Genomic DNA, 14,743 nt, shown 5'->3' with positions numbered 1-14,743 from the left:
AGACGCAGTACGGTAGTCCACGGCTGTAGCTACCTCTGTGTCGGCAGTCGCTCGTCCATCCATAATTGTATACCACCTACCTGTGGTGTTTTTTTTTTTCTATCTTCTTGATACTAGTAGCTTACTTTAGGAGTCTGCAGTGCTGACAGTGTCCAGCAGGTCCGTCATTATATAATATATACCTGTCCGGCTGCAGTAGTGATATATATATATTTTTTATATCATTATCATCCAGTCTATATTAGCAGCAGACGCAGTACGGTAGTCCACGGCTGTAGCTACCTCTGTGTCGGCAGTCGCTCGTCCATCCATAATTGTATACCACCTACCTGTTGTGTTTTTTTTTCTATCTTCTTGATACTAGTAGCTTACTTTAGGAGTCTGCAGTGCTGACAGTGTCCAGCAGGTCCGTCATTATATAATATATACCTGTCCGGCTGCAGTAGTGATATATATATATTTTTTATATCATTATCATCCAGTCTATATTAGCAGCAGACGCAGTACGGTAGTCCACGGCTGTAGCTACCTCTGTGTCGGCAGTCGCTCGTCCATCCATAATTGTATACCACCTACCTGTGGTGTTTTTTTTTTCTATCTTCTTGATACTAGTAGCTTACTTTAGGAGTCTGCAGTGCTGACAGTGTCCAGCAGGTCCGTCATTATATAATATATACCTGTCCGGCTGCAGTAGTGATATATATATATTTTTTATATCATTATCATCCAGTCTATATTAGCAGCAGACGCAGTACGGTAGTCCACGGCTGTAGCAACCTCTGTGTCGGCAGTCGCTCGTCCATCCATAATTGTATACCACCTACCTGTGGTGTGCTTTTTTTTCTATCTTCTTGATACTAGTAGCTTACTTTAGGAGTCTGCAGTGCTGACAGTGTCCGGCAGGTCCGTCATTATATAATATATACCTGTCCGGCTGCAGTAGTGATATATATATATTTTTTATATCATTATCATCCAGTCTATATTAGCAGCAGACGCAGTACGGTAGTCCACGGCTGTAGCTACCTCTGTGTCGGCGGTCGCTCGTCCATCCATAAGTATACTAGTATCCATCCATCTCCATTGTTTACCTGAGGTGCCTTTTAGTTGTGCCTATTAAATTATGGAGAACAAAAATGTTGAGGTTCCAAAAATAGGGAAAGATCAAGATCGACTTCCACCTCGTGCTGAAGCTGCTGCCACTAGTCATGGCCGAGACGATAAAATGCCATCAACGTCGTCTGCCAAGGCCGATGCCCAATGTCATAGTACAGAGCATGTAAAATCCAAAACACCAAATATCAGTAAAAAAAGGACTCAAAAATCTAAAATAAAATTGTCGGAGGAGAAGCGTAAACTTGCCAATATGCCATTTACCACACGGAGTGGCAAGGAACGGCTGAGGCCCTGGCCTATGTTCATGGCTAGTGGTTCAGATTCACATGAGGATGGAAGCACTCAGCCTCTCGCTAGAAAAATGAAAAGACTCAAGCTGGCAAAAGCACAGCAAAGAACTGTGCGTTCTTCGAAATCACAAATCCACAAGGAGAGTCCAATTGTGTCATTTGCGATGCCTGACCTTCCCAACACTGGACGTGAAGAGCATGCGCCTTCCACCATTTGCACGCCCCCTGCAAGTGCTGGAAGGAGCACCCGCAGTCCAGTTCCTGATAGTCAGATTGAAGATGTCAGTGTTGAAGTACACCAGGATGAGGAGGATATGGGTGTTGCTGGCGCTGGGGAGGAAATTGACCAGGAGGATTCTGATGGTGAGGTGGTTTGTTTAAGTCAGGCACCCGGGGAGACACCTGTTGTCCGTGGGAGGAATAGGGCCATTGACATGCCTGGTGAAAATACCAAAAAAATCAGCTCTTCGGTGTGGAAGTATTTCAACAGAAATGCGGACAACATTTGTCAAGCCGTGTGTTGCCTTTGTCAAGCTGTAATAAGTAGGGGTAAGGAAGTTAACCACCTCGGAACATCCTCCCTTATACGTCACCTGCAGCGCATTCATCATGTCAGTGACAAGTTCAAAAACTTTGGGCGACAGCGGAAGCAGTCCACTGACCAGTAAATCCCTTCCTCTTGTAACCAAGCTCACGCAAACCACCCCACCAACTCCCTCAGTGTCAATTTCCTCCTTCCCCAGGAATGCCAATAGTCCTGCAGGCCATGTCACTGGCAATTTTGACGAGTCCTCTCCTGCCTGGGATTCCTCCGATGCATCCTTCCGTGTAACGCCTACTGCTGCTGGCGCTGCTGTTGTTGCTGCTGGGAGTCAATGGTCATCCCAGAGGGGAAGTCGTAAGACCACTTTTACTACTTCCACCAAGCAATTGACTGTTCAACAGTCCTTTGCGAGGAAGATGAAATATCACAGCAGTCATCCTGCTGCAAAGCGGATAACTGAGGCCTTGGCATCCTGGGCGGTGAGAAACGTGGTTCCGGTATCCATCATTACTGCAGAGCCAACTAGAGACTTGTTGGAGGTACTGTGTCCCCGGTACCAAATACCATCTAGGTTCCATTTCTCTAGGCAGGCGATACCGAAAATGTACACAGACCTCAGAAAAAGACTCACCAGTGTCCTAAAAAATGCAGTTGTACCCAATGTCCACTTAACCACGGACATGTGGACAAGTGGAGCAGGGCAGGCTCAGGACTATATGACTGTGACAGCCCACTGGGTAGATGTATGGACTCCCGCCGCAAGAACAGCAGCGGCGGCACCAGTAGCAGCATCTCGCAAACGCCAACTCTTTCCTAGGCAGGCTACGCTTTGTATCACCGCTTTCCAGAATACGCACACAGCTGAAAACCTCTTACGGCAACTGAGGAAGATCATCGCGGAATGGCTTACCCCAATTGGACTCTCCTGTGGATTTGTGGCATCGGACAACGCCAGCAATATTGTGTGTGCATTAAATCTGGGCAAATTCCAGCACGTCCCATGTTTTGCACATACCTTGAATTTGGTGGTGCAGAATTATTTAAAAAACGAGAGGGGCGTGCAAGAGATGCTGTCGGTGGCCAGAAGAATTGCGGGACATTTTCGGCGTACAGGCACCACGTACAGAAGACTGGAGCACCACCAAAAACGCCTGAACCTGCCCTGCCATCATCTGAAGCAAGAAGTGGTAACGAGGTGGAATTCAACCCTCTATATGCTTCAGAGGTTGGAGGAGCAGCAAAAGGCCATTCAAGCCTATACAACTGAGCACGATATAGGAGGTGGAATGCACCTGCCTCAAGCGCAGTGGAGAATGATTTCAACGTTGTGCAAGGTTCTGCAACCTTTTGAACTTGCCACACATGAAGTCAGTTCAGACATTGCCAGTCTGAGTCAGGTCATTCCCCTCATCAGGCTTTTGCAGAAGAAGCTGGAGACATTGAAGGAGGAGCTAACACAGAGCGATTCCGCTAGGCATGTGGGACTTGTGGATGGAGCCCTTAATTCGCTTAACAAGGATTCACGGGTGGTCAATCTGTTGAAATCAGAGCACTACATTTTGGCCACCGTGCTCGATCCTAGATTTAAAACCTACCTTGGATCTCTCTTTCCGGCAGACACAAGTCTGCTGGGGTTCAAAGAACTGCTGGTGACAAAATTGTCAAGTCAAGCGGAACGCGACCTGTCAACATCTCCTCCTTCACATTCTCCCGCAACTGGGGGTGCGAGGAAAAGACTCAGAATTCCGAGCCCACCCGCTGGCGGTGATGCAGGGCAGTCTGGAGCGACTGCTGATGCTGACATCTGGTCCGGACTGAAGGACCTGACAACGATTACGGACATGTCGTCTACTGTCACTGCATATGATTCTCTCCCCATTGAAAGAATGGTGGAGGATTATATGAGTGACCGCATCCAAGTAGGCACGTCAGACAGTCCGTACTTATACTGGCAGGAAAAAGAGGAAATTTGGAGGCCCTTGCACAAACTGGCTTTATTCTACCTAAGTTGCCCTCCCACAAGTGTGTACTCCGAAAGAGTGTTTAGTGCCGCCGCTCACCTTGTCAGCAATCGGCGTACGAGGTTACATCCAGAAAATGTGGAGAAGATGATGTTCATTAAAATGAATTATAATCAATTCCTCCGTGGAGACATTCACCAGCAGCAATTGCCTCCACAAAGTACACAGGGAGCTGAGATGGTGGATTCCAGTGGGGACGAATTGATAATCTGTGAGGAGGGGGATGTACACGGTGATATATCGGAGGATGATGATGAGGTGGACATCTTGCCTCTGTAGAGCCAGTTTGTGCAAGGAGAGATTAATTGCTTCTTTTTTGGTGGGGGTCCAAACCAACCCGTCATTTCAGTCACAGTCGTGTGGCAGACCCTGTCACTGAAATGATGGGTTGGTTAAAGTGTGCATGTCCTGTTTATACAACATAAGGGTGGGTGGGAGGGCCCAAGGACAATTCCATCTTGCACCTCTTTTTTCTTTCATTTTTCTTTGCGACATGTGCTGTTTGGGGAGTAGTTTTTGGAAGGGCCATCCTGCGTGACACTGCAGTGCCACTCCTAGATGGGCCAGGTGTTTGTGTCGGCCACTTGGGTCGCTTATCTTAGTCACACAGCTACCTCATTGCGCATCTTTTTTTAGTTCTTTGCGTCATGTGCTATTTGGGGAGTAGTTTTTTGAAGGGCCATCCTGCGTGACACTGCAGTGCCACTCCTAGATGGGCCAGGTGTTTGTGTCGGCCACTTGGGTCGCTTATCTTAGTCACACAGCTACCTCATTGCGCCTCTTTTTTTCTTTGCGTCATGTGCTGTTTGGGGGGTGTTTTTTGGAAGGGACATCCTGCGTGACACTGCAGTGCCACTCCTAGATGGGCCAGGTGTTTGTGTCGGCCACTTGGGTCGCTTATCTTAGTCACACAGCTACCTCATTGCGCCTCTTTTTTTCTTTGCGTCATGTGCTGTTTGGGGGGTGTTTTTTGGAAGGGCCATCCTGCGTGACACTGCAGTGCCACTCCTAGATGGGCCAGGTGTTTGTGTCGGCCACTAGGGTCGCTTATCTTAGTCACACAGCTACCTCATTGCGCATCTTTTTTTTCTTCTTTGCGTCATGTGCTGTTTGGGGAGTAGTTTTTTGAAGGGCCATCCTGCGTGACACTGCAGTGCCACTCCTAGATGGGCCAGGTGTTTGTGTCGGCCACTTGGGTCGCTTATCTTAGTTACACAGCTACCTCATTGCGCCTCTTTTTTTCTTTGCGTCATGTGCTGTTTGGGGGGTGTTTTTTGGAAGGGCCATCCTGCGTGACACTGCAGTGCCACTCCTAGATGGGCCAGGTGTTTGTGTCGGCCACTAGGGTCGCTTATCTTAGTCACACAGCTACCTCATTGCGCATCTTTTTTTTCTTCTTTGCGTCATGTGCTGCTTGGGGAGTAGTTTTTTGAAGGGCCTTCCTGCGTGACACTGCAGTGCCACTCCTAGATGGGCCAGGTGTTTGTGTCGGCCACTAGGGTCGCTTAGCTTAGTCACACAGCTACCTCATTGCGCCTCTTTTTTTCTTTGCGTCATGTGCTGTTTGGGGGGTGTTTTTTGGAAGGGCCATCCTGCGTGACACTGCAGTGCCACTCCTAGATGGGCCAGGTGTTTGTGTCGGCCACTAGGGTCGCTTAGCTTACTCACACAGCTACCTCATTGCGCCTCTTTCTTTTCTTCTTTGCGTCATGTGCTGCTTGGGGAGTAGTTTTTGGAAGGGCCATCCTGCGTGACACTGCAGTGCCACTCCTAGATGGGCCAGGTGTTTGTGTCGGCCACTTGGGTTGCTGAGCTTAGTCATCCAGTGACCTCGGTGCAAATTTTAGGACTAAAAATAATATTGTGAGGTGTGAGGTGTTCAGAATAGACTGAAAATGAGTGGAAATTATGGTTATTGAGGTTAATAATACTTTGGGATCAAAATGACCCCCAAATTCTATGATTTAAGCTGTTTTTTAGGGTTTTTTGAAAAAAACACCCGAATCCAAAACACACCCGAATCCGACAAAAAAAATTCAGTGAGGTTTTGCCAAAACGCGTTCGAACCCAAAACACGGCCGCGGAACCGAACCCAAAACCAAAACACAAAACCCGAAAAATTTCCGGTGCTCATCACTACGTACTATGTAGGATTACCCTGTATGGAATAGATATAGCACACAAGCAGGGACAGTTCCAGGCCTACTAGAACCCTGAGCGAGAAATTTTGAAGCGTCCCTCCCCCAATGCATGGCCTAACAACTTTATATTATCGAACTATAAATATATATATTTTCACACCCACCCTATTACATAATGTCCCTAGTATAGTGTCAGATACACATATGCCCCCAATAGTGCAGTACCAGATACACATATGCCCCCCAGCAGTGCAGTGCCCAATACACATTAAATGCTCCCACAGTGCCAGATACACATAATATGCCCCCACAGTGCTAGACACACATAATATGCCCCCACAGTGCCAGATACACATTATATTCCCCCACAGTGCAGTGTCAGATAACATCATATGCCCCCATAGTGCAGTGCCAGATACACATAATATGCCCCCAGTGCTAGATACACATAATATGCCCCCACAGTGCCAGATACACATTATATCCCCCCACAGTGCCAGATGCACATTATATTCCCCCACAGTGCCAGATAACATTATATGCCCCTACAGTGCCAGATACACATAATATGTCCCCACAGTACCAGATACACATTATATGCCCCCAAAGTGCCAGATACACATATGTCCCCAGAGCCAGAAACACAAATGCCCCTAGCACCAGATACAAATTATATGCCCCCCACAGAGCCAGATACACATATGCCCCCACAGTGCCAGATACACATTATATGCCCCCACAGTGCCAGATACACAAAATATTCCCCACACAGTGCTAGATACACATTATATGCCCCCACAGTGCTAGATACACATTATATGCTCCCACAGTGCAGTGCCAGATACACATAATATGCCCCCACAGTGCCAGATACACATTATATGCCCCCACAGTGCCAGATACACATTATATGCCCCCACAGTGCCAGATACACATAATATGCTCCCACAGTGCCAAATACACATTATATGCCCCCACATTGCCAGATGCACATATACCCCCAGTGCCAGATACACATATGCCCCCAGGGTTAGATACACATATGTCTCCAGTGCCAGATAAACATATGCCCCCAGCGCCAGATACAAGCACCAGATACACATATATCCCCAGTGCCAGATGCACATATGCCCCCAGCGCCAGATACATATATACCCCCAATGCCTGATGCACATATGTTCCCAGTGCCAGATGCACATATACCTCTAGTGCCAGTTACACATATATCACCAGTGCCAGATGCACATATACCCCCAGTGCCAGATGCACACATATCCCCAGTGCCAGATGCACATATACCCCAGTGCCAGATGCACATATGCCCCCAGCGACAGATGCACATATACCCCCAGTGCCAGATATGCCCCCAGCCCCAGATACACATATACCCCCAGTGCCAGATATGCCCCCAGCGCCAGATACACATATGCCCCCATCACCAGATACACATATGCCCCCAGCCCCTGCAGTTCTACTCACTGCCGCTGCCACCTCCGCCTCTGCTGTTGCCACTGCCTCTGCTGCTGAGAGCCTGGTCTCCGGTGTCGGACAAGTCAGACGCCGGTTCGTGAGCCAATCAAAGCTTGTGGCCCGGCAGCCAATCAGGAACTGGCTGACATCCAGTGCAATATAGTTGTTTATTGCTTCCACCATGTATTAATGTGACATTGTGTGCTCAGTCACAGGGGCGCTATGCGCTGCTATCTACAACATAGCACACCAATTTGTGGGGCAGTGTATGAATGGTCAGTGACACTGACCGTTTAGACACCTGCAGCTATCGATTTTGACAGCTGCAGGTGTGTTACTCATTCATCACACCAGGGACAGTCCTGTCTCTGGCTGTGGCAGCTGCTGTCTCGGTGCTGCATGGTAGATCTTGCGATAATAGTGAGATCTTGCACATGCCCAGTGTGCTCTGGTGGGGATCGCCGGAGGAGGGGGGTGTCACTCCCCCAATCCAGCAAATAAGATGTTAATACTGTACATCTTGTCAGTGTACCTTCCTGCTTCCCCTCGAAGCAGGAAGCACTGTAGTAGCAGCACAATATGTGTATAATACATCTACCCCACAGTGATGCAGTTCGGGCACAGTCGATGGTGGGACCACGTATTACGGATAGAGGGGGTGATTCAGACCTGATCGCACGCAGGCATTTTTTTTGCAGTGCTGCGATCAGGTAGTTGCCGCCTACAGGGGGAGGGGGTAGTCGATGTGCAGGGGTGCGAACGCTTGTGCAGAGAGCACATCAAAAGTTTGTGCAGTCTCTGCACAGCTCAGGACTTACTCAGCCGCTGCGATGAACCGGCCTGGAGCTGACGTCAGGAATCCTCCCTCCAAACGGCTGGGCATGCCTGCATTTTTCCGGACACTTCCTGTCTATCTTCTTGTGATCGCCCGTGCAATCACTTTCTTCATTAAACCTGTTGCTGTCCGACGATCACCTTCGCCAGGGTGCGATGTGCCTGCGCATTGTGGAGCATACGCATGCGCAGTTCTGACCTGATCGCAGCACTGCAAAAAAAGTAGCATACTATCAGGTCTGAATGACCCCCAGAGATGGCAGTATCAGCAGGTGGCAGGATCAGCAAAGGACAGGTATTGTAACACAGTGTCCAAAATTAATAAATGGCATCCTAAATATATGGTAAAATAGCTTTGAGGCGGTTCACGGGTGGGATGGGGCGTGCCAATGGCGCAGGCGTGTCCAGAACGTTGCGGGGGCGGGCCACAGTGGTTGTGTGACATCACACGCAGCTGCTGTGTCCCAGGAAGCGCATCTACGATCAGATCTGAATTAGGCCCCTGGTTCAGTAGAACTCAAGGTAGTACTGTAGGATAGCCTCCCTGACAGCTAGCGAAGACAGAGCCACAGGGCCGGTGCAAGGTCTCCCTGCACCCTAGGCAAAGCTTCAGCATAGTGCCCCCTTACCCACCCCACCCCCCACTCACCTCCCTCTATATGTACTGTATTGTGCCCCAGTACCTGTGTTTTCCCTGTTTTGCTGTTTACAAGTGGAAACCACTTATTGGGCTGGAAAATCTGTACTGTCTGTGGTCCCGCAGAACCCCCAGGGGTAACTTCTTGTTTTCCCTTGGCATTGGCATAGTTCCTCTTAAAGGCGACAGCAGCATTACAGCGACGCTGCGGGTGCAGACATGTAGTCGGGTGCTGCTTGCTGCTGGAGAGCCGAGATCCAGGGGCGTAGAGGAGGTGCATCATGGCTATGAGGAAGCGCTGAGACACTATGTCATACAGCCTGATAGCGGCGCCTGCACCTGATGAGACCCATAGCAGCAGCCTGAACGGTGTTAAAGGAGGAGACCGCATATAGAGATATCCTTCAGTTTTTTGGTAGATGAATTCAGTGGTGCCCTCCAGGGTCCAGTGCCACTAGGCAGCCGCCTAAAGCTGTCTAATGGTAGAGCCAGCCCTGCAGATACACATAACCCTGAGATCTTAGTGGCAGATTTAGGAGTCAGGCTACCAATATACACAACATATTTGCCTCCCCCAATATTATTATTATTTTAACCTTATGGTTAAAAATCTATGGAGGAGATGTAACAATGTGTGTATCAATTGATACAAGCAACCAATGAGCTTCTGTTCTCCACTTTATCTCTCTCCAAGGCTTGATACAGCTTCCCTACAATGAGAGATCAAAGTATAAGTGTGATCAATTCTACTGAGATTTCCCTGATTAAGGGGTCTATTTACTAAGCCATAGATGGAGATAAAGTCGCTGGAGATAAAGTACCAGCCAATTGGCTCCGAACTGTCATTTTTCAAACACAGGGGCAGATGTATTAACCTGTAGAAGGCATAAGGAAGTGATAAACCAGTGATAAGTGCAAGGTGATAAACACACCAGCCAGTCTGCTCATTACTGTCAATTTGCATATTGGAGCTGATTGGCTGGTGCGTTCACCTTGCACTTATCACTGGTTTATCACTTCCTTATGCCTTCTCCAGGTTAATACATTTGCCCCACAGCCTGTGGCATGGCAGTTAGGAGCCGATTGGCTGGTACTTTATCTCCAGCGACTTTGGGGGTAATTCAGACCTGATCGCTGGGCAGCGATTTTTGCAGCCCTGTGATTGGATAGTCGCCGCCTACAGGGGGAGTGTATTTTAGCTGTGCAAATGTGCGACGCCATGTGTAGCAGAGCTGCACAAACTGATTTTGTGCAGTCTCTGCGCAGCCCAGTACTTACTCAGCCGTTGCGATCACTTCAGGCTATCCGGGACCATATTTTACGTCAGACACCCTCCCTTCCAACGCTTGGACATGACTGCGTTTTTCCAGACACTCCTTGAAAAGTTGCCAACCACAAACGCCCTCTTCCTGTCAATCTCCTTGCGAACGCCTGTGCGATCGGATCCTTCGCACAAACCCGTCACTTACCGGCGATCCCCGTTGCTGTGGTCCATCGCACCTGTGCATTGCAGTGCATATGCATGCGCAGTTCAGAGCTGATCTCCCGCTGTGAGAAAATGCAGCCTAGCGATCAGGTCTGAATCGGCCCCTTTATCTCCATCCAAGGATTAGTAAATAGTAGAGATGAGCGGGTTCGGTTCCTCGGAATCCGAACCCGCCCGAACTTCAGGTTTTTTTACACGGGTCCGAGCGACTCGGATCTTCCCGCCTTGCTCGGTTAACCCGAGCGCGCCCGAACGTCATCATCCCGCTGTCGGATTCTCGCGAGGCTCGGATTCTATCGCGAGACTCGGATTCTACATAAGGAGCCGCGCGTCGCCGCCATTTTCACACGTGCATTGAGATTGATAGGGAGAGGACGTGGCTGGCGTCCTCTCCGTTTATAGAGAAGAGAGTGAGACTAGAGTAGAGAGAGACACAGTATTTACTTTAGTAATTTTGGGGAGCATTAGGAGGAGTACTACTACTTGCTGAAGTGATAGTGTGACTGTATATCTGACTTGTGGGGGAGACAGTGGGGAGCAGTTAGAGTCTGAGAGCAGGAGTACATATTTTAACGTACAGTGCACACTTTTGCTGCCAGAGTGCCACACTGCCATTGTGACCACACTGACCACCAGTATATATTGTGATTGTCTGCTTAGGAGTACTACTTGCAAGTTGCTGATAGTGTGACCAGTGACCTGACCACCAGTTTAATTAATCACCACCAGTTTAATATATATATATATATATATATATATATATATATAATTGTATATAATATATATATAATTGTATACCACCTACCCGTGTTTTTTTTTTTTTTCTTTCTTCTTGATACATACTACTATAGTAGCTTACTGTAGCAGTCTGCGGTGCTGCTGAGCTGACAGTGTCCAGCAGGTCCGTCATCAGTCATTACATAATAAATATATATACCTGTCCGGCTGCAGTACTAGTGATATTATATATATATATATATTAATTTCATCTCATTATCATCCAGTCTATATTAGCAGCAGACACAGTACGGTAGTCCACGGCTGTAGCTACCTCTGTGTCGGCAGTCGCTGGTCCATCCATAAGTATACTAGTATCCATCCATCTCCATTGTTTACCTGAGGTGCCTTTTAGTTGTGCCTATTAAAATATGGAGAACAAAAATGTTGAGGTTCCAAAATTAGGGAAAGATCAAGATCCACTTCCACCTCGTGCTGAAGCTGCTGCCACTAGTCATGGCCGAGACGATGAAATGCCAGCAACGTCGTCTGCCAAGGCCGATGCCCAATGTCATAGTACAGAGCATGTAAAATCCAAAACACCAAATATCAGTAAAAAAAGGACTCCAAAATCTAAAATAAAATTGTCGGAGGAGAAGCGTAAATTTGCCAATATGCCATTTACCACACGGAGTGGCAAGGAACGGCTGAGGCCCTGGCCTATGTTCATGGCTAGTGGTTCAGCTTCACATGAGGATGGAAGCACTCAGCCTCTCGCTAGAAAAATGAAAAGACTCAAGCTGGCAAAAGCACCGCAAAGAACTGTGCGTTCTTCGAAATCCCAAATCCACAAGGAGAGTCCAATTGTGTCGGTTGCGATGCCTGACCTTCCCAACACTGGACGTGAAGAGCATGCGCCTTCCACCATTTGCACGCCCCCTGCAAGTGCTGGAAGGAGCACCCGCAGTCCAGTTCCTGATAGTCAGATTGAAGATGTCAGTGTTGAAGTACACCAGGATGAGGAGGATATGGGTGTTGCTGGCGCTGGGGAGGAAATTGACAAGGAGGATTCTGATGGTGAGGTGGTTTGTTTAAGTCAGGCACCCGGGGAGACACCTGTTGTCCGTGGGAGGAATAGGGCCGTTGACATGCCTGGTGAAAATACCAAAAAAATCAGCTCTTCGGTGTGGAAGTATTTCACCAGAAATGCGGACAACATTTGTCAAGCCATGTGTTGCCTTTGTCAAGCTGTAATAAGTAGGGGTAAGGACGTTAACCACCTCGGAACATCCTCCCTTATACGTCACCTGCAGCGCATTCATAATAAGTCAGTGACAAGTTCAAAAACTTTGGGCGACAGCGGAAGCAGTCCACTGACCAGTAAATCCCTTCCTCTTGTAACCAAGCTCACGCAAACCACCCCACCAACTCCCTCAGTGTCAATTTCCTCCTTCCCCAGGAATGCCAATAGTCCTGCAGGCCATGTCACTGGCAATTCTGACGAGTCCTCTCCTGCCTGGGATTCCTCCAATGCATCCTTGCGTGTAACGCCTACTGCTGCTGGCGCTGCTGTTGTTGCTGCTGGGAGTCAATGGTCATCCCAGAGGGGAAGTCGTAAGCCCACTTTTACTACTTCCACCAAGTAATTGACTGTCCAACAGTCCTTTGCGAGGAAGATGAAATATCACAGCAGTCATCCTGTTGCAAAGCAGATAACTGAGGCCTTGACAACTATGTTGGTGTTAGACGTGCGTCCGGTATCCGCCGTTAGTTCACAGGGAACTAGACAATTTCTTGAGGTAGTGTGCCCCCGTTACCAAATACCATCTAGGTTCCACTTCTCTAGGCATGCGATACCGAGAATGTACACGGACGTCAGAAAAAGACTCACCAGTGTCCTAAAAAATGCAGTTGTACCCAATGTCCACTTAACCACGGACATGTGGACAAGTGGAGCAGGGCAGGGTCAGGACTATATGACTGTGACAGCCCACTGGGTAGATGTATGGACTCCCGCCGCAAGAACAGCAGCGGCGGCACCAGTAGCAGCATCTCGCAAACGCCAACTCTTTCCTAGGCAGGCTACGCTTTGTATCACCGGTTTCCAGAATACGCACACAGCTGAAAACCTCTTACGGCAACTGAGGAAGATCATCGCGGAATGGCTTACCCCAATTGGACTCTCCTGTGGATTTGTGGCATCGGACAACGCCAGCAATATTGTGTGTGCATTAAATATGGGCAAATTCCAGCACGTCCCATGTTTTGCACATACCTTGAATTTGGTGGTGCAGAATTTTTTTAAAAACGACAGGGGCGTGCAAGAGATGCTGTCGGTGGCCAGAAGAATTGCGGGACACTTTCGGCGTACAGGCACCACGTACAGAAGACTGGAGCACCACCAAAAACGCCTGAACCTGCCCTGCCATCATCTGAAGCAAGAAGTGGTAACGAGGTGGAATTCAACCCTATATATGCTTCAGAGGTTGGAGGAGCAGCAAAAGGCCATTCAAGCCTATACAATTGAGCACGATATAGGAGGTGGAATGTACCTGTCTCAAGCGCAGTGGAGAATGATTTCAACGTTGTGCAAGGTTCTGCAACCTTTTGAACTTGCCACACGTGAAGTCAGTTCAGACACTGCCAGCCTGAGTCAGGTCATTCCCCTCATCAGGCTTTTGCAGAAGAAGCTGGAGGCATTGAAGGAGGAGCTAAAAGGGACCGATTCCGCTAGGCATGTGGGACTTGTGGATGGAGCCCTTAATTCGCTTAACAAGGATTCACGGGTGGTCAATCTGTTGAAATCAGAGCACTACATTTTGGCCACCGTGCTCGATCCTAGATTTAAAACCTACCTTGGATCTCTCTTTCCGGCAGACACAAGTCTGCTGGGGTTCAAAGACCTGCTGGTGACAAAATTGTCAAGTCAAGCGGAACGCGACCTGTCAACATCTCCTCCTTCACATTCTCCCGCAACTGGGGGTGCGAGGAAAAGGCTCAGAATTCCGAGCCCACCCGCTGGCGGTGATGCAGGGCAGTCTGGAGCGACTGCTGATGCTGACATCTGGTCCGGACTGAAGGACCTGACAACGATTACGGACATGTTGTCTACTGTCACTGCATATGATTCTCTCCCCATTGAAAGAATGGTGGAGGATTATATGAGTGACCGCATCCAAGTAGGCACGTCAGACAGTCCGTACTTATACTGGCAGGAAAAAGAGGCAATTTGGAGGCCCTTGCACAAACTGGCTTTATTCTACCTAAGTTGCCCTCCCACAAGTGTGTACTCCGAAAGAGTGTTTAGTGCCGCCGCTCACCTTGTCAGCAATCGGCGTACGAGGTTACTTCCAGAAAATGTGGAGAAGATGATGTTCATTAAAATTAATTATAATCAATTCCTCCGTGGAGACATTGACCAGCAGCAATTGCCTCCACAAAGTACACAGGGAGCTGAGATGGTGGATTCCAGTGGGGACGAATTGAT

General features: G+C 48.5%; 1 protein-coding gene across 1 annotated transcript in view; it reads left to right on the top strand.

The window, feature by feature from the left end:
* The window catches only part of LOC134892612 (baculoviral IAP repeat-containing protein 1-like), a 177,773-nt gene that overhangs the window by 65,279 nt on the left and 97,751 nt on the right, over nucleotides 1-14,743 (top strand). The window lies entirely within an intron of this gene.

This window comes from Pseudophryne corroboree, chromosome 1 (assembly GCF_028390025.1).
Source record: "Pseudophryne corroboree isolate aPseCor3 chromosome 1, aPseCor3.hap2, whole genome shotgun sequence".
Classification (NCBI taxonomy): Eukaryota; Metazoa; Chordata; class Amphibia; order Anura; family Myobatrachidae; genus Pseudophryne; species Pseudophryne corroboree.
The sequence above is the reverse complement of the archived record's forward strand: the minus strand, read 5'-3'. Positions and strand labels throughout refer to the sequence as shown.